Source organism: Pelophylax lessonae (genome assembly GCF_965119305.1).
Source record: "Pelophylax lessonae genome assembly, chromosome: 8".
NCBI classification, from domain to species: Eukaryota; Metazoa; Chordata; class Amphibia; order Anura; family Ranidae; genus Pelophylax; species Pelophylax lessonae.
Genome location: NC_138775.1, coordinates 55626326 through 55651690, shown reverse-complemented (window position 1 = coordinate 55651690; position 25365 = coordinate 55626326). Strand labels below are relative to the sequence as shown.

Genomic DNA, 25365 nt, shown 5'->3' with positions numbered 1-25365 from the left:
TGGGTGGCAATACCCGACTCAACAACATTTTTTTTATATGGCATTCCGGCAAATTACTCTTGGTAATCACTAAATATACATCATATCTTATATATATATTTTTTTTGTTTTTTTTTTTTTAATGTAACTTTGTCTATTGTAAACTTAAAAGAGAAGTATTGGTTTCTGTTTTTTTTTTTTTTTTAGATTTATACTTGCCTAGGTGGATGCAGCATCGGTCCCCCTGCGCCTCTACACTGAGATTCAAGATTCAAGCGATCGAACATCGCTGATCGCTCAGTTCTCACAGCTCCCTGAGCAGAGAGCTGCTGACTGTCAGTCACTGCTCTCTGCTCTGCCCCCTCTGCGCTCATTGGAAGGCTGGGCTGTGGAGGAGGCAGAGCGGCTGGCTCAGGCTCTAAGCAGCTCGCTGGGAGGCTGAGCCGGGTGTCGGGCCATGGATCTGGCGGATTCCGACTCCGTGGTTGGAATGACGCAGTGCCTGGACTGACTTCTGTGATGCCAGCAGAGACCGGACTTCAGACCGCTCTCTGCTGAAAATGGGTCATAGGAGTGCAAAACTCCTATTAGGGAGACTCGCCCTCCTTATTTTTCCTGTTTACTATTATCATTGAAAGTGAATGTAAAAGAAAATTTTGGGTTATACCCAGAAAAGTAAGAGGGGAAATCTTCCAATGGGGACACTCATTCTGGTGACCTGGGGGTCCCAAAAGGTTTCCCTTAATTTGCAAGGATTTTCTTTCACTTCCTGTTTGGCTATGGGACAGGAAGTGAAGGATTTCTTCATTTCCTGTCCCCAGTTTTTCCTATTCCACTTTAATCCAGGATTAGCTGTAGGATTAGGGTTGAGTCAAGAAACTGTCATGTGACAGAAGACTGCCTCCCCCCCCCCTTGGAAATCCCCACCCCACAGGGGTACAAATTTGCTCCTTTAACATCGTCATAGTCAGCTGCAGCCGGGGAAATCCTTGGCCCATAGCCGCATGTAACAAAAAGGGACGAGGATGCTGGTATCATTATTGATCAAATTTGGTCACATGACCGTACTCAGTCAATGACATTGTCTAAATATGTCAATGCGGCCATATTCGGTGATACCAGCATCCTCGCCCCTTTTTTTTACATGCAGCTGTGGGCCAGTGATTTCCCTGGCTGCAGCTTATTAGGACTATGTTAAAGGAGCACATTTGTGTCAGATACAGAATTGTACCTGGTGGTCTGTGTCACTATGACTTTTGTAGCCTATATGTACACATGCTTTTTGATGTGGCAAACATTATCCCCACTGTCGCATTCAGTGTCACGGATAAGTATGTGAACATCAGTGGCGGCTGGTGCTCCATGGGCCGGGGGGTGGGTGGGAAGGACCCTCTTCCTGATTGGCTGGGAGGTGAATCAGTGTGGCAATAGCAAATTCATTCGCTATTGTCACACAACTGGGTGGGCTCGGGGCGCAGTGCTCTGTGCCCCGAGCTCCCACTTTTTGAAGCCTATTAGGGCCTCTGGCTCTAATCACGTGCTTAAAAAAAAAAAAAACAATGGAATCCATGCGTCCGGCGCCCTGCATGTATATTAGGGGGCTGGACGCATGGATAGGGAGGGCGGCGCCCCTGCTCCCCCAATGCACCAGCCACCACTGGTAAACATGACATATCGCCTCTAAGCTGCCTGTCTGAATGAGGCCTTAAAGGGTAACTCCACTTGCCTTGGGGGAACAAAATAGCAAATAAAGAAAAATAATATAACCTATACAATTGCGACACAAGTCATATTGTAATTCAATGTTATTTAAAAATACCTTTCCTTTTCAATCTGTAGCCACTGTAATTTCCCGAAAGTGCAATGCTTTATAGCTACCAGGAGGTGTTCTGTAAACAGAACTTCCCCTAGAAACATAATTTCCTGCTTGTGTGATTGGCTCACTGATTTTTCCAGAAGTCTGCACTAAGATACAAGTCAGATTTCAGGCATCCCCTGCAACAAAAATGTAATTTTTGGTGAGATACTCTCAATAGGAACACGTCTAAAGGGATGCAGGCCCTTCAATTTTCCTTGTTAGTGCTCTGCGGATGCACAGCTGATTGATAATTATGAAACCACTCCCATTGGACTCACTTAGCACAGAGGAACAAACAGATTTCTTCAGAATAACAAAGGGTAGAAATCTACAAGTTTGTTAAAATCCTTGCAATGTACAGAGATCACCCAGAGGGGAATGTTTTTTTCTCAACAAAAGTGGAGTTACGCTTTAGGGAAAAAGTTCTATAAAGAGCTAGCATGCATAATTAAAGTAAACCTGTGCACAATGTTAAACTCTACAATATTACTTGAAATTATACCTGTTGGTACCTTTTTTATTAGACAAAATAACATCTTGCGTACTACTTAGTAATTTAATTGTTCTTTGTTACTGTGGCCTGACATCAAGGCCTTCCTCTGTCCAATGAAAATACCTTTTTTTCCAGAATCATACATACCTAGCTGAATGCGGCATTAGTCCAATGCTGCATCATTCACCCGATGCCTCTAAGACTGAGAACCGAGCGATCAAACAACGCAGATCGCTGGGTTCTTACAGCTCCTCCAGCTGTCAGTCAGCGGCTTTCTGCTCTGCCCCACTGAATATACTGGAGTGCTGGGCTGTGGAGGGATGGAGAGCGGCCGACTCAAGCTCTCAGCGGCTTGCAGAGAGACTGAGCTGGGTGTCAGTCCAGGCATGTTAGGGGGATCCTAACTCCATTGACATGATCCTGCCCGAGCCTGGACCGGCTCTGTTACATCAGCAGACATCAGGACTTCAGCCTGCTGTCTGCTGAAAACTGGTCACAGAAGTGCAGAATAAACTACTCTTGTGATCCACAGAAGAAGTAAAGCCAAACCTTTGGCTGTACAAACAAACAAAATGTTTCTTTAGCTAGGAACATGCATTGCACATTAGGACCTCATGCACACTGGACGTTATCAAAACTTCAGTAGAAAGCTGTAGCTGTAGAAGGCGTTTTTCAACTTTTTTGCAGTAGCACTTTTCAGTGTTTAACCACCTCCCACCCGGGCCATAGTACATATACGGCTGGTTGGGAGTCTCGTCCTTCTGAATGGACGTTCCGGAACGTCCTTCAGAAGGAGAGAGATTGCGCCGCCGCAGGCACACGCAGCGGCGTGATCTCGATGTGCCTGTGTCCCTAGGACACAGAGCAACATCACTCGGCAGGAGGGCCCTGTGATTGGCCCTCCTGATCACATGACGACTGTGTCCAATCACAGCCGTCATGTAATGTCAATACAGCCGTTGTAACGGCTTCGATCTCTTCTCCTCCTGACAGATCCTGTCAGTGTGAGGAGAAGGAGAGGATCGATTCTGCAGCCGGGGTGATCAGTGAGTATTTCTAATTACTCACTGATCACAGGGGGGGTCTGTGCTGGTAATCAGATGATTGATTACCAGTGCAGCCCTGGGGGGAGGGGATGCCACTAGAGCCACCAGGGATGCCCACCCATGACCACCAGGGATGCCCACCATGGCCACCAGGGATGGCAAACAGGGCTCAGAGAGCCTGCCAGTGGTGCCCCCCTATCAGTGCTGCCCACCAATGCCATCTATCAGTGCTGCCCACCAGTGCCCGTTATTGCCATCTATCAGTGCCGCCCACCAGTGCCCATTATTGCCCACCAGTGCTGCCTATCAGTGCCCATCAGTGCCCCCCATCAGTGCCGCCTATCAGTGCTGCCTATCAGTGCCCACCAATGCTGCATATCAGTGCTATCTATCAGTGCCACATATCAGTGCTGCATATCAGTGCCCATCAGTGCTGCATATCAGTGCCACCCCATCAGTGCCACCCCATCAGTGTCTCCTCATCAGTGCCTGTCAGTGCGGCGTCATCAGTGCTCATCAGTGCAGGAAAAACGTATCTATTTACAAAATTTTATAACCTAAACAAAAAACTTTTTTTTTTTTTTTTTCAAACTTTTCGGTCTTTTTTTATTTGTGCACCAAAAAAGAAAAAACCTGGCGGTGATCAAATACCACCAAAAAAAAGCTCTATTTGTGGGAAAAAAATTACATAAATTTGGTTTAGGTACAGTGTTGCATGACCGCGCAATTGTCATTCAAAATGCAACAGCGCTAAAAGCTGAAAATTGGTCTGGGAAGGAAGGGGGTTTAAGTGCCCAGTATTGAGGTAGTTAACTTTTTTCAGCTGTCGCGTTTTTTTTTTTTTTTTTTTTTTTTTTTTTTTTAGTAAAACTATACTCCCACAAAAGCTCATGGCTCAAAAACGTTGATAAACGCAGAATAGCCTTTTTTTCTGCGTTTTTTTGTTCTTCCTTTCTTTTTAACTTTTATCAGAGTTAAAGCATTTTTACACCTGAGAAACGCCTCCTAAAACCCACTAGTTCTGAGTTTTTTTTTCCAGCCAGAAAACGCCCCTGCCAAAAACTGCTGATCACAGCCTATGTGTGCATGGACACATAGGTTAACATGCTGGGGAGTTTACTGGCTGCAGGAAAAAAAACATTTGACGCCAAAAACAGCCGCTGTAAAAACGTCCAGTGTGCATGAGGCCTAATAATTATGCTACCAATATTAGTGCATGCTAAAAATTGCCTCCAGCGTTGCTCCTGTTTCTACTTGCCAGGAGCTGCCATTTTGTTGAAGCCCAGAGCCCCTGAGCAGCAGTAAATCTTTAGGCTGTTAGCAGATCAGCCTCTAGTGGCTCTAATTTTTAGCACAATGCCAAAAATGGAGAGCAACTGAGCATGTGCAGAGCAGGGTGAGACAGTGTATTACTGGATTTTAAACAGTATAGGCACTTCATTTTAATTTTTAACATGGCTACAACTGAAAAAGGGGTCAGCCTGAAGTGATCTGGCAGGACTTCATTTTCTGACTAAAGTTTCACTTTATGACCGCTGAAACTCTAGATTAGTAGTTGTCTGGCCTTAGCTGTCTGGTCTAGAAATGTAATTCATTGGTGGCAAGGATTGTATCGACTTCTAACCCAAAAATTGCTTTGATTTCACTTTAATTTAATGTTTGCTTTCCGTAAAAATAATACAAACCCGTTGACAATAATCCTGCAGTAAAGAGAACTGTGTACTGGTATAAAAAACTGACCAATTTTCTAGATCTTGAGCGAATCCCAGGCAGTGCTGGTCTGATTTCCATTTAGAGTGGGCTCATCATTATGAGGATGTAATGAGGTGTTGAGAGAAGATCTTTCTGAGTAAGATGTAAATCCGGAGCGATTACAGACCAATCCCAGCTGCAGCATGCATCATATTTAATGGTTCTGCATGGAAGACGTGCCCTGGAATGCAGTGAGGCATAAATAACCCAACATACGCTGCATTCCTGAGCTATAGATGATTAAAGACGCTCATACAGCCACAGCACCTGTATCGTTTTTTTTTTTTTTCCTTTTGAAAAAATTTAGAATTGTACTAAGCCTGTTCTCTTAACTGTTTGGCAAAAAAAATGTTCCTCGTTTTATAAAGAAAAAGGTATTTAGATCAACAAATGGGATATAAATTGAAGCGATACTTAAAGCGTAACTCCACTTTTGTTGAGAAAAAAACATTCCCCTCTGGGTGATCTCTGTACATTATAAGGATTATAATAAACTTTGTTGCAGATTCCTACCTTTTTTTATTCTGAAGAAATCACTGTTTGTTCCTCTGTGCTGAGTGGGTCTAATGGGAGTGGTTTCATGATTATCTATCAGCTGTGGCAGCTGTAGGGCTCTAATGAGGAAACCTGCTGGGTCTGCATCCCTTTAGACGTGTTCCTATTGGGAGTATCTCACCAAAAATGACATTTTTGTTGCAGGGGATGCCAGAAATCTGACTTGTATCTTATGCAGACTTCTGGGAAAATTGGTGAGCCAATCACACAAGCAGGAAATGATGTTTCTGGTGTGTGGTCAGTATACATTTGGCACTTTTCCACTGCAAGTACCGGCTTGGCTCTACTCGGCCCTGCTTGGCCCAGTTTGCTTTTCCACTGCTGGTACCGCATGGTACGGTGTTGTAACGGTTCGGTACGGTTTGGTATGGTTTGCTTTTCCACTAAAGTAGTACTAAAGTTAAGTGGATGGGATAACAACGATTTTCTGACCAATCAGTGGCTAGTAGTGACTGCATGCAAAGGATTGTGGGATATGGTACCGGTATAGTACCTCTTGGAACAACAATCGAGGTGGTACTGTTTTAGAGAGCCGTACCGTTCGGTTCCATGCAGTGGAAAAGCGCCGCCGTACCATACCGTACCGCACCGTTCCTACACCATACCATGCGGTACCAGCAGTGGAAAAGCACAAAAGCGAGCCGAACCGTTCGGTTCCATGCAGTGGAAAAGCACCAATTCTGTGTACAGAACAAGCACTAACGAGCAGGGCCCTCTAATTTCTACTCTGTATTGAAATGTATTGTAACTGTATTGTCTTCACTCATATTGTAAAGCACTGCGCAAACTGTTGGTGCTATATAAATCCTGTTTAAAGCGGAGTTCCGGGCACAGAAATCATTTTTCAACAAACATACCCCCGGGACAGTCAGGGCTAGTACATTCCACAATGGCTAGCCTCTGATCTGTCCCGGTTCGCACTTACCTTTTAGAAGAAATACTCACTTATAAAATTTCTTCCACAGCGTTTCCATCTCTCTTGTGGGCAGCTAAAGCCGGCGCGGTCCTCTTCGGCGTCTTCTTCCGCGTCTTCTTCACCCAGAATGCGCCTGCACCGCGCCCCCTCGTCACTTCCGGTGCGGCGCCGCATTCCTCCACAGCTTCTGGGCATGCCCAGAAGGTGTTTAGCAGGGGAATGCGGCATCGCCCGGAAGTGACGAGCGGGGCCGGTGCCGTCGCATTGATTCCTGGGAGCGATGACGTTCAGCTCCCAGGAATCAGTGCAAGCCCGGAAGTGACGGCGGAGCCGCGGCACAGAGGGAGGAAGTGAAGACTAGGTGAGTATATTCGATCTTCAATTACAAGGTGAGTAAATAAAAAAAAAAAAAAACCTAACTATCCAATTCCTTTTCAGGTGAAGGGGAACAAGCGGACGGGCACAAAAAAAAAAATATTGATTTTGTGCCCGGAACTCCGCTTTAGTAATAATAATACAGAACAGCTCCTGGCAGCCATATTGCATTGCATTTTCTGAAAATTACAACAGTTGTAGATTGCAAAAGAAAGATCATTTTTAATAACATTCAATTGCAATATGATTTGTGTCGCAATTGTATACGCTATATTGGTTTTTCTTTATTTGCTGATTTTTTTTTTTTCCCCCCACGAAAGTGGAGTTACCCTTTAAAGTGACCTTGAACCCAAAAATGTGATGTATTGTAGCTTACCAGTCTTTATCTGTGGGGGCTGCATCAGTTTAATTTTTAGGCTTTTTTTCTTTTTGTTTTCATTTGGTGACATGGCCAGTGTGTGTCCTCCTCTAGTGTCTCCAGTATGGATGAAATGGATCCTCAGCATTGTTTGGACAGTGTTTGCTGCACGTGGCTGGGAGTTGCAAGCCTGCTGGCTTCTGGCTTGGACCTGTGTAGTCAACCCATTGTTTGAATGCCTAACTGGCTGCAAATGCATGCAAACCTGGCTGTTTCTACCTGACCATTACCCTAGATCTCCTAGGTGTACCTGTTGGGTTTGGGCTCTACACTTGCACCCCCAGTGGCATTACTTCCAAAAGCGGGGGGGTCTTTATGCGTCTGCCCCCCTTTTCGGGCTCAGGCTTCAGAAACAGCACAGACGACCTTGTACTACCTTTTTTTGTTTTATATATCTTTTGGACTATCTCTGGCAGTGCGGCATCATCTGTGAGTCTGAACTTCTATGTATAATTGTACATGAGCATCCCTGAAGCTTGTTACTTGTTACTGGCCAAAGTTTTTTTTTTTTTTTTTTTTTTTTTTTTTTGTGGAGTCATGCAGGGGGCAGCTGCCCTCTAATGGATTCGCCATGGGTATATATATATATATATATATATATATATATATATATATATATATATATATATATATATATATATATAAAATATATATGGAGAACTCGCTCTGACTCATGACAGTAGCCGCTTGGCTGCAAAGCCCAATTCAGCCTGTCGCGGTTGCATTAGAGCTGATGTGTTCTGGCCTTAAGATATACCAGAGCATCAGACATCAGAATTTTTACACTACACTCCTTCTGTGTGACTGCAAATGACTTACACCTTTAGGTGGTTTTACAATACCAGCAAAATCCCTGTCCGGACTTCCAAAATACCCTGAAAAAACGTTGCTTGACCAAAGGGTCAGCCTTTAAAGTGACTGGTGCTGGGTCCTATCTCCAGCCATCCAGCAAAATAACTATAATTCCTGATGGCATTGATTGTTGCTTACCCAGGTTGACCTGACTACACTCTCTTTTATACTGTTCTCGACCTCTTCCCAGACCTGACTACTTTTCTGCCTGTTCAGTTACGCCCCAATCCTGGGGCTTTGGCCTAGTGGCAGCTTGCAGCCAAGAAAACCAGGACCACTTGGGTTTTCTAGCCCACCTCCATCCTTAGGAACTCTGGTGAAGACCAACTATCATTTAAAGCGGTAGTATACTCCGCTTTTTAATTTTTACCTACGGGTAAGCCTATAATAAGGCTTACCTGTAGGTAAAATTGATATCTCCTAAACCTGCACGGTTTAGGAGATATTCACCCTGCATGCAGCCACTGACACCAGCAGCGTATGTGCTCTGAAGGTCTGGCGTAGCTTGCCAGACCTTCAGAGCTCCTTGCTGGAAAGTGAACTTCTGTGCGCATGCTCCCTCAGCGGCGAACGTGTGGGGGCTTCGTTCTAAGTATTTCATAATGTGCTAGTATGCAACGCCATTGTCCTGCAGGGTTTTTTTTTTTTTTTTTTTTTTACACAGTGGATACAACAGCAGCTCATAGATGATTTGATTTAAGCAGCCCATAGATGATTTGATTTTAATGGAAGGAAAGCAAATCACTCAATTCACCCATCAACACAAAATGAAGGCATCCCTCCTGCAGCTCTATTGTGTTCTGCCGGTGGGGTGGGCACTGTGAGCCTTCCCAGCTGGCAGAGCACAATGATTATTGCTAGCAGCTAGAGCTAGATCAGCTCGGGTACAATTCTCCTGCCCATAGATGGATCGCGTCCCCTGCTGAACTGGCTGCATTTCAGTCCATGTATGGCTGGCTTTAGACCCTGTACCTTGAGTGAAGCTATGTCACCTGCCAGGCAGGGCCATCTTACCAAATGGGCACGCTGGGCAGTTGCCCGGGGGCCCCACCTGCCCAGCAACCCAGCCAAGCATTAGTCCCGATTTCCCGTGTGCATCTCGGCGCTGAACTTAGCAGGTGGCAAGTGCCTGTTGGCCCTGCGCTGCTGTCAGGCCACTTGGGCCATGGAGGGGGAGCCTAAAACTGCAGGGATGCCTGTCTGCTTCCAGGCACACACAGCACAGTCAAGTCTGACTCCCGTCTGTGTGTGTGTCCACTGAACCCAGCTGCCGAACTTGGAAGCTGTCATTAGCTTGGCACTACAGACCAATAAATTTCGCCTTATCGATAATTTGCATTTTTTTTTCTCGTGGGTGATTATTTAGGCGGGGCCCCAGTGCACTGCATTGCCCAGGGCCCTTTAATGCTCTGAAGATGGCACTGCTGCCTGGGGCACTTTAGCAGGTGGCATATCCTATACTTTAAAGCAGTTAAAGTACCGGCATGTAGGGGTTAGTCAGTGGTAAAAACAGCAGCACAGCCATAGAAAGGAACACTTGCAACAACCCATACACATCCAGGGCTGTAAAAGTTCCCTATTCTATCTTTGACGTAACTGATTTTTACTGTGTGTAGGTATCCCATGAAAAGGATTAATAGAGTTACATCAAGTCTAGGTGATCTCTGTAAAGTATAAACTACATAGACGGTAAAGGTTATAAAGGTCTGTGAGTTGGAGTGCTGGTATGCGCCTCAATAAATCAATCTGCATCTGTCACCACTTTACTACATTCAGGCAAAGGATGCTCTGACTTCCTGCCCTGCGATTGGTGGAATCCTGGTAACCATTGCCGGGAAACAGCTGTTATTCCTCCCTAGGGACCTCTTTCATTCTGTAGCTATCAATTAAGCATCATGTATTATCTTTGTTAACACTTTACCTGCTGGACAGAGTATATCTGGCATTTGTATACATGTGCAAGCCAGAAGAAGGTCCAAAAGCGTGCATTTGGCTTTAGATTTTGCATGATCTTTGATTCCTTGCCTCAAAGCAGCTCACAGATTAGTCAGCATTTTTGGTTCAACTAGCAGGTTGAACAAAAAAAAAGCTGGCTTGATTACCCCAGCCATACACACTCGAGGTGAATGAGGGAATCCTCCCCTTTGAGCAATTGTATCCTGATAGTGGGGAAACTTCCCTGTCGTCAGAATACACTAATCACCACTGCTGGCTATAGTCAGCAGCACTGATCGAGCAGGAAAACCCTGACAGGGTGGTGGTCAATGCCCATACATGGATCACATTTTTTTTCTAAAGAACAAACATGTTATACTTACCTGCTATGTGCAATGGTTTTGCACAGAGAAGCCCCAAACCTCCTCTTCTGGGGTCCCCCATCCTGCTCTCCTGGCTCTTCCCCCTTGACCAGTGTCCCCAATAGCAAGCTGCTTGCTATGAGAGCACTGATGGTCTGTGCCCCACTCTATACATTAATAAAACACATAGAGCCACGGCTTGGCCCTGCCCCCCAACTCTTTCCTCGTTGGCTCACTGGCTGTGATTGACATCAGTGGGTGCCATGGGTCCCGCTGCTGTGTCTCAGCCAATGAGGAGAGGGAGTCCCAGGACAACCGAGGCTCCCGTGCATATCCCTGGATCACGTGGGGGCTCAGGTGAGTATAAGGGAGGGGATTTGGGGGAGCAGCACGCAGAAGGTAAGAACCTTCAGCCTTTACAACCACTTTAAGGCTTGGATAGATCTGGGGGTATGCACTTTCCTTGCTTTATTAAAGTGTATGTCTAAAAAAAAAAAAAAAACCATAGACAGTACATCTTTTTGCAACACATTACCGTGTTTTTATCAAACGTGGAGAAAGTACAGGGAAAAAAAACAGTTGATCTGGCAGAAATGAAGTGTGCTTCTAAATTCCTGTTTGAGCTGACAGTGCTGCCTCTGCTGCACTGAAATCTAAACCTGCTCTGCTTGCTAGACTACAGAACTCTGTCACCCCACCCATCTCTGTCCTTCTCTACATGTGTACATTGAGTCACAGTGCTGCCGCCTTAAACACCAAGAGCCTCCTGACACACTGTTTGGAAAAGTCTCTAGGGGGATGTAGTTCTGGGGACATGCCTACACCACTAGGAGACACACTGTTTGGAAAAGGCTCTAGGGGGTGTAGTTTTGGGGAATTGCCTACACCACTAGGAGACACACTGTGTTTGGAAAAGGCTCTAGGGGGGTGTAGTTTTGGGGACATGCCTACACCACTAGGAGACACACTGTGTTTGGAAAAGGCTCTAGGGGGGTGTAGTTTTGGGGACATGCCTACACCACTGGGAGACACACTGTGTTTGGAAAAGGCTCTAGGGGGATGTAGTTCTGGGGACATGCCTACACCACTAGGAGACACACTGTGTTTGGAAAAGGCTCTAGGGGGATGTAGTTCTGGGGACATGCCTACACCACTAGGAGCTGAGCTCCCAGCAGTTGCCACTCAAGGAATAATACATAGCTGATAAAAGGGTTTCTTTTTTTTACAGTAGGTACAAAATAAAGAAGTAATGCTGCATGTGGCAGTCTCTTACAGGTTCAGTCCATACCTTAACTCGTTCTTATTTAGGGCCTTTGTCAGAAGAGCAGATTTGTAGCAGATACAGATTTTCACCTTGTGGTCTGTGTCCCTACAACTTTTTTTAGCCTAGTCATTGAGTGAACTTTTTGCGGTGTTCAGAGCTTGCTACAGTAGCTATGCCTGGCATCCACTTCGGCTGCTGTCAGCGCCATGGCTCACTATGAATATAATCGGAGAGGTTTGCAGCTGCTACGAGAAGGCTACTATGACATGGCCCTAACTATGCCTGTGCGTGTCTGCTGCACCTAAATTTGTAACTGGAGATGTTCAACAAGAGGTCAATAGAGGATTCACCTGCCCTATTGGGAAGAGCTCAGTCCATGACATCATCCATCACTGTACCGGCTAATGGTGGCTCCGTTGCTGGGAGACACCGCTTGGAGGAAAAACACAAACTGCTAGGGAAGATAAGAGCAGTTTAAATCAGGAGTCCCTCAGAGAATAAAGACAGCTCCTCTTATTGAAAACAGACACATCAACATCTACTTCAGCCCTTATTACACATTCCTAATTTAGAAAATGTTTGCTTTTTTTTTTTACCCCCAGCTTTGCCGTGTGTGGCGGATTAAATAGCATCAGTTCAACATTCTTTTATTTTTTTAGGACCTATTATATCACTTTTCTAATTCCACTTACATGGTAAAGATCATCCCAGACTGACTTTAGTCTTTGGTAAATGCTGTCAAGTTTCCATTATTTTCAGGGATTTAAGGAGGGAGTACGTATCCCAGATATCCCAAGCCCCCCCCCCCCCCCCCCAATCAATCCTTTTTATGTTTCAGTTGGATTCATAGACTGGTTGAGTGGGAAGTGTCACTGATTCTGTTCTTGATGGCGAGGTAAAAAGATGATGAATGCTCAATATAGCAGTTCAGCCAATCAGCACATAAGAGAAAAACTAGTTGAGAACGAGGCTTGGAACGCAAAACTGTGTGGCGTGGAAAGCACGCATGGTATCAGTGGGTGGCAAGGGAGTGCAATGACGGACTGAACGCCGATGTGTGCCTCTTCTTCCACCATTTACACTAACGTTGGATAGGAACTACCTTATAACAAGTGTGGGCTGAGAGTCTATCTGTACCGTTCGGTACCAGAGTGGTTGGGGGAGTCCAACTCTATTTTGCTGGCTATATACCTGTGACCCCCTGTAGCCTTACCTCCATTTGGTGAGTGCGGTCCAACTGGGGGAGCACGATTGCACCTGACTGCACAGAGTGATTTGTACACAATCAGATTATGAATTATACATATATTTTTTTTTTTTTGCACGATTACTGGGACTATTGGACGATCTAATTAATTTTTACAATTTTTTTTAATATCTTTTATATATTCTCTGATAATGATATTTTTATGATCTGTTATAATTTTTAGCATTGTAATAATTGCATGTATTAGGTACTATAATTAGGCTATATTTATTGTTCTCATTTGCATCTTGCACTTTATTTTTTGTATGGTCACACTTGAGCACACTCAACACTTTATTCACATGTTATGCCACTATATATTTTTGCACACATGACTTTTTTTTCTTTGCACACATGACACTTTATCTCTAGGCCCCGCCACCATACCCTTCCCTTTTTTCATATTGTTATACCCCTTGGGGTATTTGAGGTAGGCAGCGGCCTTTATATCCCTTAGATACTCTAGCGCAGAATCTATACGATTTCCAATAAAGCATGTAGGCTGCTGATGAACCACAGTTGTCCTTTGATGCTCTAAACCAGTGGTTTACAACCTGAGGTACTTGGCAGCACAAACTGGGGTATTTGGAAAACATTTTTAGCATGGCGGAAAAAGGTTGTGGCAGAAGGGATTAAGGGATTTAATTCTGTTGGTTTGGTCTATCTTGTAAAAGGATGTGGCAATAGGAACTGTGTGTAGAAGGTCTGCAGAATAATTTCACAGAGGCCTTTTCCGACACTCATTCTATAATTCCGGCTTCTGGCACCTCGATCGGTCCCCAATGAAGTGATATGCCCTCCGCCTCTCTTATGAGCAAGGATGGAGACTTTAAGAACTGAGCCTTGAGTCCTGAGCCGTAGAATCATCCCAACACATCTCTCCCCAGGGTTGCACCATCTTCCAGTCCTTTAAAGTAAAACTATAGGCAAAACTTTTTTTTTTTTTTTTTGAATAGAGCAAGGGAGGGTTAGAACCCCTGTCAGGTTTTTTATTTTCGCCATCTGTGTCCCATTACGGAGGTTTCCCTTCACTTCCTGTCCCATAGCCAAAAGGGAAGTGAGAGAAAATCCCTGCAAAATAGGGGAATTTCTTGGGGACCCCCAGGTCACTAGCGCTAGTGTCCCCATTGGAAGATTTCCCCTCTATTACTTTTCTGTGGAGAAGACATCCCAAAATTCAGGATTTTCTTTTACTTTCACTTTCAATAATAATGGTAAACAGGACAAATAGAGATGGTGAATCTCCCTAATGGGGGCACATACAGCTGTGACAGGGGGTTTATTCTCTTGCCACTCTATCCAAAACAAAAAAAAAAGTTTTGCCTTCAGTTATACTTTGTTACCTCCATCAAATGAGACCTACTCCTTTCTGCAACGTGAATAGTTTTCTGCTACGCTATTCACGGAGCACTAAAAATGTTATCACCCTCTGTGTACTGCAACATACAGGTGAGCCCCTAGACTGTACCTTTTGATCCATCTGCAGCTTCCATAGAGGGATGCCAGCCCTTCATCCAGTGGTATATGTTGATTTTGTGCTGCCCTAGGTAAGACTTAAATTTAGCGCCCCCTTCCCCGCCCTATGTAAATTTGCCCCACTCCTTCCTTTTTAATGGATGTAACTTCCTCAAAAATTGAAGGACTACAAGCCCCAGCATGAACCCCTGAGATCTCATGAGGGGGGGTGGATGATGGAGGGAGGGGGGAGAGAGAGAGAGAGCGGGGTGGGTGAGGGAGAGAGAGGGGGGATGAAAGGGGGAAGAGAAGGGGGGATGAGCGAGAGAGAGGGGGGATGAGAGAAAGGGGGGGAGAGAGAAGGGGTGTGAGGGGGGATGAGAGAGAGCGAGGGGGGGTGAGAGAGAGAGGGGGGTGTGCGAGAGATGGGATGAGAGGGGGGGTGAGAGAGAGAGAGGGGGTGGGAGAGGCGGCTCTAGCAACCAGTGGCCAATAGAGTCTCAGGTGTAGGGGAGCTGCTTTTTTGCTGCCCCCCCCCCCTGCAAAGTGCCGCCCTAGGCCTGGGCCTTGTCGGCCTAGGCCAAAATACAGCACTGCGCTTCATCCCACAGCAGCTCCACAACCAAGGAATCCAGTGTCACAAGCTGCATCCTAAACCGACCAAAAGAGATCACTGGACATCAAAGCATTATGGTTAACCCTAAAGTCCTGTCCCAAACCCCCCTAGACTCCCAGATCCCTCCATCACCCCACTGACACAGTGGCATTTTCCCTCCCACTTTAAGCCCCATCCCACTGTTGCCACAATTTGGCCAAGCCAACCATTTGATTTGGCATGCTATGTGCACTGCTATTGGCCGCACCACCTACTATGTCCCTCTGTCCCACCCCCGTTTACAAAAATGGACTGTCAGAGGGTATCCTGGTGAAAAAAATTGGGAACTATTGTTCTAAACCAGAGTTGCTTTCTTGGGTAAAACTTGAAGTATAACGGAGGGTAAAACTTTTTACTGGTTAGACCTAAAGAAAGGGATTTTGTAAACTCTTCTTAAATGCTTTGACTATCTATGTCTAATAAAAATAACCAATGACAATTTTTTTTTTTTTTGCAATTTCTTTTTATTAAATATTCAAATTAGAGTACAAAACAAAGCCTATTGGGCATACCCAGGCTTAAGGAACAATATATACAAGGAAAACATAGTACTAGCAACATGGCAACCCACAAATCTGGCACTCAATAGAACACAGATCAGTAGTTTCGCACAGAGAAAAAAGGTTCAAGTCTAGCAGCACCCCAAAAATACCATGAATTAGAAGATGAAAAAGACACTAAACATCATGAGTAGAATTGTCAGATGAGGCTGTAGGATCAGGTGAATCTATCCATATGCCATATACCATAGAGAATTTTTTTTTGGACAACCCCTAGATTCGTAAGTGAATTTGTATAATGGCACAGCTGCATTAACTAAATGCCTCCAAAAGTCCATTGTAGGAGCTGATGTAGACTTCCATTTAGGAAGCAAGTTATTGCCTTGAGAGCATAGAACAGCAACAATCCTGTCAATGTTCTCATAGCTTTAGACATACAGTGGGGGAAATAATTATTTGATCCCCTGCAGATTTTGTAAGTTTGTCCACGTAAAAAGAAACGAAGGGTCTGTATTTTTTATCATAGGTGTATTTTAAATGATAGAGACAGAATATCAACCAAAAATCCAGAAAAACATGATACAAATGTTATAAATGAAGTTGCAGTTCAGTGAATAAAATAGGTATTTGATCCCCAAGCAAAACATGACTTGGGACTTGGTGGAGACACCCTTGTTGGCAAGCACAGAGGTAAGACATTTCTTGTAGTTGCTTACCAGGTTTTACACACATCTCAGTAGGGATTTTGGTCCACTCTTTTCTACAGATCTTCCCTAAACCCTGAAGGTTTCTTGGGTGTCGATTGGTAACTCAAAGTTTTTTAGCTCCCTCCATAAATTTTCTATAGGATTAGGGTATAGAGACTGGCTAGGCCACTCCATGACCCTAATGTGCTACGTCTTGAGCCACTCTGTTGTTGCCTTGGCGGTATGTTTTGGGTCATTGTCATGCTGAAAGACCCATCCATGACCCATCTTCATTGTTCTGGCTGAGAGAAGAAGGTTGTCATCCAAGGTTTTTACAATACATGGCCCCTCAATGCGGCAAAGTCGACCTGTTCCCTTTTAGCAGAGAATGTTTCTACCTCCGTGCTTGATTGTAGGGATAGTGTTCTTAGGGTCATAGCTTTTTTCTTCCTGCCAAATAGCTTGATGGCAAAGATATTGTGTTTGCTGCAGTCTTTGAGCCGCATTTCATGATCATTCACTACCAGGTGCCTAAAGGAGCTTACAATTTAAAGGGTAAAAAAAACAAACCCTGCAGGACAAAGGCATAATGAGCTAGTATGTACCACATACTACCTCATTATGAAATACTTACCTTAGAACGAAGCCTCGGCACGGTCGTCTGGACAACGCTGAGGGAGCTGACATGCTCCCTCTGCGTTTCTTCCTGGTTCGGTGGCTCCGGCGCTGTGAGTGGCCGGAGCCGCAATGCGCGCAGGAGTTTCACTTTCCGGCAAGATCCGACAAGGAGGTCTGATGGTCCGCTGGACCTTCAGTGTGCATGCGCCGCAGACGTCAGCGGCTGCATGCAGGTTGAATATCTCCTAAACCGTGCAGATTTAGGAGATATTTATTGTACCTACAGGTAAGCCTTATTATAGGCTTACCTGTAGGTAAAAGTCATATAGCGGAGTATACTACCGCTTTAAGGTCCCTAACTCACATTTATATATACACATACTCTGGCAAATTAGACAGGAGCCAATTAACCTACCAGCATGTATTTGGAGTGTGAGAGGAAACCAGAGTACCGAGAGGAAACTCATTAGGCATAGGGAGAACATGCAAACTCCAGGCAGGTTGTGCCGTGGTTGGGATTCGAACCGAAGATGCTAATGCTGGCAGGCAGAAGTGCTAACCGCTTGGCCACTGTGCTGCCCAAGAGGTTGAAATTTGCACCTGTCGCTTCCAAGGTAATTGTTATTAAAAAAACTCTGCTATGGTGGAAAAGGCCTAGCTGTAGATCAATCTGCTTCACATCAGAATCTGATCCTAGTATGTTTGTGGTCTTGTAAACGGCCCCTGAGAGGGTTTATACGATCCGTACCGTGCACAGCTAGTAAAGCGGTTTTCTGTGGTATAATCAGTGATTGTGAAGCATATGTCCTCATTGTGTATCTGGTTTCATGGTCCATTGTATGTGTCTTTCTTCCATCCTTTATTGCCAGCTGATCTTCATCTCTCCCTTACCTCTCTGCAAATGATTTGGGCAGCTGCCAGCTAGCTTTACAAGGAAAGTAGGAAATAGTGAAGTCATCTGCAGATATTTGCATACAAATGAAGCTTGTAGACTTTCTCTCCTGCGATATTTTAAAAGCATTGTTTTACAGATGAGAAACCTGACCTAACTTTTCATTAGAGTTCTCATTAATGGTACACGAGGCACAAAATGCTGCAAACAGTTGTAAGGTCATAGACCTATAATGTCTGTTCTAGAATTAACGTTTTTTTTTTTCCTTTAATTTTATAGTTTAAGAATAAAAATCCTGTCAAGGTCAACCATGTACACTGCAACATTTTAATAAAGTTTATTGCAGACCTTACCTGCTCTGAAGGTGTTGAGATAGGACGTGACCATTCATCTTGAGAGGTTTTCCTTGCACTGCAAGTGACATTAAACCCTCAGGTTTTTATACACCTTCAGCAGCTGATTTAATAATTTATGGCTCGTTTACACTTGTTTTGTTCTCTGAAGACTGATCCGCATTCAAATCTCTCTTCAGACAGCCATTGGCAGGCGGTGAGGAGTTGTTGTTTAGCCTCCTCACCATCTGTGTTAACCTCCAAATTGCTGGACTACTGTGTGCCTTGTGCATGATAGTGGCGGTTGCTACACAGCCCCATTCACTCGGATAGGTTGCGCTCTGCTGGCTGTAGTGCCCACCAAGCACAACAATGGTATTATTCTTGTTGTGAAGCAATGCATCGTGGCCAAGGGGAAGCGGTTGAGGGATGGTTAAAACACAACTCAACAGTCCCAGCCCCCCACGGTGGTTATGTGGATACTAAAAGTGGCATATATTAATGAGGTGGAGGACCTTGTGGCTGCCGAGCGGGGTACGAGAGACGGGTTTCTCAAGCGATGGCATTATTGACATGAGTTCACGTTTTCCGCTGAATACAAAGACCTTGTTGCCCAATAGGCACTCTATCCGGTTGGTCGGCCATCTCTACCCTCCCCCTCCTCACCTTCTCTACCACCTTCTCTTCTTTTGATCCCCCCCCCCTATTCTTACCTTTCTTCCTAAGCTGCGCTTCTCCTGGTTACTTTTTCTTTCGCTTAAACCCGACTACGGGTAAGAAAATCACCCCCTTCCCCCCCCGGGCATGCTTGCAGTCGGGATACCATCTGGAAGATATTGTGGTTGCCTGCTCCCTGGGGTGCGCTCCCTCGTTCCCGTATTGCGCCCATATGATAGATGCCAGTGGGGATGAGGGTTGTCCTGGGGCTGTACCGCTCTGCCAGCGTTTCCCGTGTCCTTGACACAGTCAGCTCTAGAAAAGGTTGTCCGGTTAAAACATGTCCGAGATGCCTGTTCATGTAGATTGCAGACTGTTCACACAACCACATACGAGATGCTTACATGCCTATTTATCTATTTCACAAGGGTAATTAATGTCTCTGTTCATCTCGACATACTGGTTTGTTTTACATAACTGTTCCCGATTGACGATTGCACTGTCCACTGTTAACTCTTTCCTATTGTGACAGGAAGTCAGGTAAATCTGGGGATGTAGTCACAGAGAGGAGACACATTCCCACCTGGGTTGGAAAGTTCACCAATTACTATAGGGTGTCGGCTGCAAAGGTAGCCAGCAGGACGTTGAACAGACTTCAGCTGTTCAGAATGAGGAAATGAAAGCCTCTATAATTTGTCCAAAGGAAGTCTATGGATTGCTGCCTCCTGTCGCCGTGTGGGCTGGGAGAGGAGGACAGACAGATGAGTGCCTCCCGACAAGCTGGTGAGCATGGGAGAAGACCCCCTGAAGTGATGTGCGCTAAGGAGGGTAAACAAGTGTGAAGACTTCTCAAAGGTGAGGACATGGACTGTTTTTCTATGTGGAGAGAAAACAAAGGGACATGTTCCACATGAAGAGGAAAAGGGACATGTTAAATGGACTGTTTGCTGCGTGAAGAGATTATAAATGAACTATTGATGGTCTGCTGTAGGATCAGCAAAGTCTGCCCAACAGTAGGTTGGGGACAGACTCTTAGGTAGGTTCCAGTGTGTGAAGGTAGCCGCCCACCGTGGCAAGGATTTATTTTGTTTTATTTTTATTTTGCTGTTTTGATGCTTGCACTGGTGTGAAGAAAAATTGCAAGAATAAAACTCATACACTGTTTTTGCAACCACTTCTCGGCTATCTTAATGTGTAAATGCACCCCCCAAAGGGGTCATCCACGCCCGCCACCGAGCGAAGTCCCCACACTATGAAGACCAGAAGTTCAGGGAAGCAGCACTAAGAGAGCAGGAACCAGTAAGCTGTAATATTTTATTTCTCATCCTAGCAGGCTTTCAGTGCTCACTTCTTCTTGCCAATGCAGCAGACCCTTCCCATGCAGGATTATTAGTTCTGCACTGTATGTGATGATGTCGGAGTACAGTACTGTAGTTGGCTGGAGCACCTTAGAGAAGAGGCTTCATGGGGATTTGTTGCACATGTTGAAAGAAGCCTGCTAGAGCATGGACTAGGGTAAATATTACAGTTTACTTCTCACTGGTGACCACAAATTCAAGTGGGAAGATACTTTTAAATTACTTTTAACTATAGTCACTATAATTGATTCTGATTGGTCAGTGTCATCACAGTGAATAGATCTGATTTGTCCTAGAAGCACTGCACAGGGAAGAGTGGGGATATCGCACCCCCAGACCAGTGCGCCACCTGCAGGAGCGCCGTCTGCTCAGGATTACCAGAGGTGTGTGCAGCGGGGTCAAGGGTAGGTGTTGGTGTAGGACAAAGGCGTCAAACTCCATTTCATCATAGGCCACATCAGCATTATGGTTGCCCTCAAAGGGCCGGTTGAATTTGTAAAACTAGATGTCCAGAGCACCCCTACCATCAGTACCCCACCATCCCTTACATCACAGTGCATCCCCCTTACCTTGTTTTTCTGCTGGGAAGAAGCTGGGGGCAGTGCAGGGTTTGGAGGAGGACCAGAAGAGGGCGGGAGTCAGCTGCCATAATCTGCTGAATGAGTGGATGAGGAGGTTCTGCAGATTCACAGAGCGGTCCGGGATCTGTAGAAGGAGTTCTCTCCTTTTCTCTGCTGCTGACTGCTAAGACAAGGTGGGGCTGAAAATTAGAGGGGTGCCGCAGCTGCAGGAAAAGTGCGAGGGCCACGCAAAATGACCTGACGGACCAGATTCTGCCTGCAAGCTTTGTGTTTGACAAATGTGGTGTGAGGTGTTAATTCACCTTTATATTTTTCATGTAAAGGTGAATTATCCCTTTAAAGCTGGCCACCAACATTACAATCTGGATGACCTTTAGCAATGCTCCCCAACCATACTTCTATTGTATCCTGTGACACTAATGCCACCTTGACAGATTGACCTATAGTTCATTCAACCGATGGGTACTTACCGTACCTCACTTGCTCAGAATTTCCAAGATCACCCTTGCTTGGGAACAGTCAGCTTGTTAAAACCAGATAAGCTGGTGTTTTAAATCCTTGGGGGGGGGCAACTGAGTACCAGTGTACAAAGCGTCCTCGAAAAATGAAGTACGCTGTAGCAGTTGTCATATTGTCTGAAAAGAGACTCAATCTTCACACCAACATACCAGAGAACGCATTCAGTCCTTCATAAGGGAATGGTGCTTTCACGTCTAGAGGAAAACAGATTTCGCCTCCAAATATGGAAAGGTTTCTTCACCGTAAGAGCTGTGAAAATGTGGAATAGACTCCCTCCAGAGGTGGTTCTGGCTAGCTCACTAGATTGCTTTAAAAAAGACTTGGATTCTTTCCTAGGTGTACATAATATAAAAGGGTACTAATATTTATAGGTAAAGTTGATCCAGGGAATATCTGATTGCCTCTGGGGGGAGCAGGAAGGAATCTTTTTCCCTGCTGTTGCAAATTGAATCATGCATTGCTGGGGTTTTTTCGCCTTCCTCTGGATCAACTGCGGGTATAGGATTGTGTATATGGGATTGTATGGTTGGGTTTTCTTTACTGTTTTTTGTTTTTTATTGGTTGAGCCAGATGGACTTGTGTCTTTTTTCAACCTGACTAACTATGTAACTATAAAAAGAGATGGTACCTAATTAAAATATATTTCTTTGTTGTATTTGCTTACTTGTTATTGTGTAATTTTATGTTTCGTGGCAAGTTAATCAACTTTGAGTTGCTTAAAGTTGTTCTTTATTATATCTCCCAGGGGAGCTCTATGGAAAGATAACTTAGATTTTTATTTCTTCTATTTGGAACAAAAATTAAACTGCAGTTTACAGTAATAATTGGATAGTGTTTGGTGTATGGACGAAAGATCACTAGCATTATGAAAGGACCAAAAACTTTAACTTCAATAGTTGGATTATTACATGTTGCAAAATCATTTGGTGGAAAAAATGCAGACAAACGAGAAGGATGATCAATGAATGAACTAGTTGCTGAACAAAAAGTTTTGTAAATTTTTTTTCTTCTCTAGCTTGCTTGAGTTTGTAGACAAGTGCAAGATTTCATATTTAACTACCTAAATTCCTTTGATTCCTAACCGTTCTTGTAAATTGATTAACAAGAAATATTCTAATTAGCTCGTTTGTGCTGATATGAATTTGTGAAAGAGTTTGATCAATGTTCAAACTTTTAATAAAAGCAGTTGTTACCAAAAACTTTTATTGTTATGTTAGATCTTTGACTCTAACCCGTTAGTCCTTTCATCTTAGTCTCTTAAAGAGACCCTGTTATTTATTTTAACAAAAATATTCCTATAATATTATATGTGCGTTTGACGCATTTTATGCCCGTTATTTACCTGTGAAAGCTTTCCTTGTGTAGACAGTCCACAGATTTCTTCAGACAGATTTCTACTGGGCACCACCATCTTGGATGTGATGTCCTCAGCCCCAGCAGAAGGAGACTGCACTAGTTAAAGCCCCTTTCACGGGGGGCAGACTCAGATTAGATCAGCAGGGGAACTCTCCGCCAATTCCTTGCTGTTCTGAGCAGAGCGGGCAGATGACCTGTCTGAGTCTGCCCCTTTTTTGCAGAGCGGACACAGACAGAGCCCCACTGTATTCTATGGACCAGTGGATGGTAATGGACTCCTCTGTCTGTTTACACCTGATTGCCCTCAGATCTGATCCGCCTAGACGGAGGGGACAGATAGATTCCCTTCCATTTTTTTTTTTTAGTGGACTGGATCAAATTAGACATGGACGGGTGTAAACGGCATAAATCTGTTTGTACACCCGCTGATCCATAGGGGTGAATGGAGAATTAGATCAGGTCCACCTGAAAAACTTACAAGTGGACCTGATCAGACCCTTCGTGTTAAAGGGGCCTAATTCTGTAGATACATTTTCTAACACGTTTAAAATCATATTGTATATGAAATAATACATAATGGCATGGAAAAACACTTAAAGCCAAATGTTATTTGAAAAGTGAAGGTGATTATAAAGCACATGTGTCAAACACAAGGCACACGGGCCGAATGCAGTTCGCCAGGCCATTTTATGTGGCCCTCGCAGCTCTCCTGCAGCTGTGGCACCTCCCTCATTTCAACCCCCACCTTGTCTCAGTAGTTGGCAGTAGAGCGAAGGACTGAACTCCTCCACCAGATCCTGCACCTCTCTGTGCCGCCACAGGACCCCCTTGTCTCCTCCTCCACCTCAGCATTCAGCAAACTCTGGCAACTAATTCCAGTCCTCCTCCAGTTCCTGTACTTTCTGCTTTACAGCTCTGCCCCTAGTTTCTTCACAGCAGCAGCACAAGTTAAGGGGGTAAACTGTGATGTAAGGTAGGGTGGGGGACTCTTGACTTCTAAAGGGGACTCTTGAGATCTAATGTAAGAGGGGGTGGGGGGCTTAGGACATCCAGCCTTACAGATACAACCGGCCCTTTCAGGGCAACCGTAGTGCTAATGCGGCCTGTGATAAAATTCACTTTGACACCCCTGTTATAAAGCCTAAACATTTTTTACCTTAATGCATATCTTGCTTTAGAGTAAAAAATGTTTAGCTATCGGCATCCCCCCTCAGCCACCCTTTTACCTACCTGAGCCCTCATTTGATCCAGCGCTGGACATATCTAAAGCTCTTCTCTCCCCTTACTTCCTGGTCTCTCAGGCTCTACTGGGGCACCAGGAGCCATTGGCTCCCGCTGCTGTCAATCAAAGCAAGAGAACAGGGAGCAGGAGCTGGGGCTGAGTTCTGCTGTCTGTGTCAATAGATGCAGACAGCAAGGCTCGGGTGCTTTCTATGGGGGCACTTGAGGGGAGGTGAGTAGCCAGGAGCATTGGCGGGGGACCTAAGAGGAGGAGGTTTGAAACGGGCAAGTTTTAACCAGTTTGTTATAAAAAAAAAAAAACATTTTCAATTTCTTGAAGTACCACTGGTTCTCTCCCTCCCCTCAATTTTTTTTTTTTTTTTTGGGGTGGGGCAGGGAGCAAGTACAGATTTTTATAGGTACCCACTTCCAGTTTCACAATCCTTGCCTAGGCGAGGATGACTTTGCTTGCCCCAACCACTTTCCTCCCGTCACATGCCCTAGGAGGTTGTAGAACCATTACCGGAGCGCCACGGGAGCTCGTGCATGCATTGTGAGAAGGCGGCGCTGGACTCTGGACACTGGTAAGTACCTGATTTTTAAAAGTCAACAGCTACAGCGGAAGTTTCTCTTTAAAATAAGCATTGAAATACTTGATTTTTCTGTGCTTTTACCTTTTTACTGTGACAGGGACTCTTTCCTGTAATTGTCAAGCTAAAAGTGTGTGGGGAGGGATTGGCTGCCATTGCTGGCCCTCTCTTAAACGGGCCAGTTGCCTGACTTTAATGTTTGAGTCAAAGGCTTGGAGCAGGCATGCTGTAAATGGGTGTCAGAAAAGTGTCTGTCTATATTAATTCCTGGTCAGGGATTTGGATAACCTTGAACTCAAAATTTCCATGGCAACCAAAGAATGTTATCTCAAGGTAGAGGTCAGTAATGGTGGCCTCCATACCAGAGAATGTTATCTCAAGTTATAAGTCCATAATGGCGGCCTCCATTTGTTTCTCTTGCTACAGTCACTTGTAGCCACAGCCACTTAAGTTCTAATAACCTTTTTTTATTTTTGTGGGTAATTATCAATTATATCTGGCTATAGCTGACAAAATATCTTACAATCTGTTGGTAAAATCTTTGTACAGTTGCCTCTAGATTGTTAAAATCTATAGAATACGATAGCTTACCCAAGCAAAAACATTCAACATATCTTTACAATTCAGGGAGGCTTGTGTACTCCATAGCTGTTGGTAGGTTTAAAGAAAATTCTGCCATCAAATTGTAATGGCCAACCTAAAAGCCCAACTGGAAGTGACTGAATCTTAATTGTCGTACCCAATGTACAGTCAGGTCCATAACTTGGGACATCAACACAATTCTAATCTTTTTGGCTCTATACACCACCACAATGGATTTGAAATGAAACAAACAAGATGAGCTTTAACTGCAAACTTTCAGCTTTAATTTGAAGGTATTTACATCCAAATTAG

The 25365-nt window shown here is 44.6% G+C and overlaps 1 protein-coding gene across 7 annotated transcripts in view; it reads left to right on the top strand.

Moving 5' to 3' along the window:
- MAGI1 (membrane associated guanylate kinase, WW and PDZ domain containing 1) overlaps nt 1–25365 on the top strand; it is a gene marked incomplete at its 5' end in the record, with an annotated part of 797934 nt that overhangs the window by 102348 nt on the left and 670221 nt on the right. The window lies entirely within an intron of this gene.